Below are 3,936 nucleotides of genomic sequence, written 5' to 3' on the forward strand. Positions count from 1 at the left end.
TGTGGCTGAGCAAGTATCTGTTTTTAAGGATTTATGGTCTGGACATTATTCTCCTTAAACTCTTTGAGTTCCATAAAGTCAGACATTGGGTCCTTTTTTTTTTTTGGCTGGATAGTGTATTTTATTGATGGTACATGACAAGACTGGGGTCTCTAAAGCCCCTCCCCTTCTCCAGGGGGTCTGAATGGAAACAGGATGGGAGTCTCTCAGTGTGTAGGGGGATTACAGTTGGGGTAAGGACTCCCAGAGCAGCTGAGGGCCTCTCTCTTCCTCTAGTACTGTTGCTGGGGCTGGTGGTCCAGGGTGCTCTTATTCTTTGGAGGCCATGTGGACCATAAGATCCACCACCCTGTTGCTATAGCCGAATTCATTGTCATACCAGGAAATAAGTTTGATAAAGTGGTCGTTGAGGGCAATGCCAGCCCCAGCATCAAAGGTGGAAGAGTGGGTGTCACTGTTAAAGTCACAGGAGACGAGTTGGTCTTCAATGTAACCCAGGATGCCTTTTAGGGGTCCATCTGATGCTTGCTTCACCACCTTCTTGATGTCATCATATTTGGCAGCTTTCTCCAGGCGGCAGGTCAGGTCCACAACAGACACATTAGTAGTGGGGACACGGAAGGCCATGCCAGTGAGTTTCCCATTCACTTCAGGGATGACCTTGCCCACAGCCTTGGCAGCACCAGTAGATGCAGGGATGATGTTCTGGGCAGCCCCATGGCCATCACGCCACCGTTTCCCAGAGAGGCCATCCACAGTCTTCTGCGTGGCAGTGATGGCATGGACTGTGGTCATGAGTCCCTCCACGATGCCACAATTGTCATGGATGACCTTGGCCAGGGGGGCCAAACAGTTGGTGGTGCAGGAGACATTGCTGACAATCTTGAGCAAGTTGTCATACTTCTCATGGTTCATGCTCATCACAAACATGGGGACATCAGCAGAAGGGGCAGAGATGATTACTCTTTTGGCACCACCCTTCAAGTGAGCCCCAGCCTTCTCCAAGGTTGTGAAGACACCGGTGGACTCTACAACATATTCAGCACCAGCATCACCCCACTTGATGTTGGCGGGATCTCGCTCCTGGAAGATAGAGATGGGCTTCCCATTGATGATAAGTTTCCCGTTCTCAGCCTTGACAGTGCCATTGAACTTGCCATGGGTGGAATCATACTGGAACATATATACCATGTAGTTGAGGTCAATGAAGGGGTCGTTGATGGCAACAACCTCTACTTTGTCAGAGTTAACAGCAGCCCTGGTGACCAGGCGCCCAATATGGCCAAATCCGTTGACTCTGACCTTCACCATCTTGTCTCAGGGATGCGGCTGGTACTGCAAGAGAAGCTGCGACTGCCTGTCGAACGGGGAGGAGCAGAGAGCCTGGATCCTTTTATGCACTTAGAAAATAGTTTGATATGGTAATAATGAGATTCAGCTCTGAATTAAAATTAATTTTTAAAAGATAACAAATTGCTATGTTCAGGTACTCTTAAAACTCAGCTACTTTCTAATAAATTGGGATGAGAATAACATGGTTATGTAAAGAACAGATTATGCCCTTAATCTCCATCTATTTTGTATACAAAAAGCAGGGGCTGTTGATAAGTAACTCAAGGGATTTGAGCTTTACCTTTGAAGAAACCATGAAATGTTACTACTCCCTCAGGAATCCTGTGGAGAGACAGGAAATAGGACTGGAGAGAGAAACAATAATTATAGTAAGTAGTATTCTATTGGATAAATGTTTCTTTGTCCAACTATTATAGCTGAGTGATAAATTAGGGCACGTAGTTTGTGTATATTCATTATTGTCTATTTTGAGATGGCAGTATGCCATTTGATTGTAGGCAAACTGAGGATTGTTCTCTAAGCCGCATCCATTATAATGTGAAACCACCTTTCCTATTATATTTTTTGAATGACTAACCATAAAAACGTCAAGGTTTTAAAAATGATTTATAGGATCAAATCACTCATGTATAATTAATTCTCCTAATTTGCATGAGTGTTTCAGGTCATTCTGGCATAATTAGCCATTGTTGAGGTTTTTTTCCTCATCAATTAAACTAATTGCTTTTCACATAAATATAGATTGGCTATTGATCCCCCTTTTTTTTTTTTTCAGTTCACTTGCATAAGCAAATTATGCCTAATTGCCAGCTTAACACATCGTTACACAGTTATCATCAATTACAGAAAAATATACTCTACTAGACTAATGATTTCTTTGTGATGCTTTGAAGGGCTTTTTAATTGTAATACTAAAACAATGTTGTCACTTAAAAAAATATATGAAACAATGTGTTTAACCAATAGCACAATAAAGCACATTATCAGTTAACAGATACTCCAGCTCTGACCTAGACAGTCATTAATCTTGGAATGTAAAGAATTCCTTGAAACAGGTTACAAGAATCTCATTACTGTTATTAAATACAAGGAATGCACACATGCAGTTACTGAATTATGGTGAGGCAAATTTATTCTAGCACAATTTCTCCTTGTTTCACACATTTCTTATTTACCTGTTGAAAAACCTTCAGGAGAATCAGAAAGGTGGTAAATTTCAAAGGGTAGCCAATGGAGAGCCCAACATTTTTAAAAGGCAGAAGATGAAACCTAGCCAACCAAACCAATTGACATCAAGTCAATTTTAACTGATAGCAACCCAATAGGATAGAGTAGAACTGTCCCATCGAGTGTCCAAGTCTATAAATCTTAATGGATGAAAGTGGACTTCCATAACTTTCTCCCTTAGATAACTTGAGAGTTCAAATCACTGACATTTTGGTTAGCAACTAAACTGCGTAACTATTATACTGCCAGGGTTCCTTCTGAAATCAAAGCAACCCCATTTAGCATGATGGAGTCCTGGTGTGGCACTGTGGGATAAAGCACTGGACGTTAAGGTCAGATTGAACCACAAAGTCAGTGTTCAAGCCCACAAGCCGCTCCTTGGAAACCCTATACAGGGTCGCATGAGTTAGAACCAACTCGATGGCACTTAACAACATTTATCATGTATTTCATGTTGTGTGTTGTAGTCTTTGGTTGTTTTTTTGGGGGGTTTCTCTTCACTCTTTTCTCAGATCCTCTTAAACTATAAAGGACATAGAAATAATACAATCCCATGATTTTCCTTACAGATTTTTATGTCATATGATGTCATTGTCATACATTAGCTCTTAAGAGAGTCTGAAGGTAAAACCAAAAGCCTATATGAAAGAGCTTTTTAAAAATGAATGGAAGGACTATTTCAGTGTGAAAGGCTTATTTTAATCCTTAGATATCCCACTTGTAAAATTGTATTAATATAGACCACTTTTACAATGGTTCTCACCTGAACACTGCCTGGCAGACTACACACATTTCTCACCTGGATGCTACATTGATCAAAGTAGGTTTCCTAAGGCTGAATCTACATCTACAAAGAGAGGGAGAAGATGATAAAAGCTTTTAAATTATTCTGTTGCTTGAAATTGCCAGATAATGGCTATTGAATTACCAGTGGACAACATGATACTCACTCTATAAACCTAATCCTTCTGTTTTCTTTTCTGAGGAAGAGATTGAGAGTTTGGGGATATTTTGGACAGGGAGAAGAGTAAAGTATCTCTTCTTTTTTAAGTAATGTCTTTTTGATACCAAAAATGGATGATTTCTGAAAAGTATTTTATTTTCATCATTTTAATGCAATTCTCCCATTATCCTAAATTTGGTCATAATTTTGTGCCACATGTACGAAACTCAGTCTATAGAATCATAAGACATTGGAGTTAGAAGACCTTTTGGATATCATACAGCTCTAATCATGGCCGTTCCATATCTGTTTAAATATCTCCATTGGCAAGGGCTCATCATATACTGAGGCAACATTTCCTGGGAATGGGATCATCACAGGATTCTTGTCCCACTTCATACTAGTTCTGCATT

General features: G+C 40.3%; 1 pseudogene; it reads right to left on the reverse strand.

Annotated features, from left to right (window-relative positions):
• Nucleotides 1–309: 309 nt before the first annotated feature.
• Nucleotides 310–1,311, reverse strand: LOC102837359 (annotated as a pseudogene).
• Nucleotides 1,312–3,936: the final 2,625 nt, after the last annotated feature.

This window comes from Chrysochloris asiatica, unplaced genomic scaffold, assembly GCF_000296735.1.
Source record: "Chrysochloris asiatica unplaced genomic scaffold, ChrAsi1.0 scaffold00121, whole genome shotgun sequence".
In the NCBI taxonomy this organism is placed as follows: Eukaryota; Metazoa; Chordata; class Mammalia; order Afrosoricida; family Chrysochloridae; genus Chrysochloris; species Chrysochloris asiatica.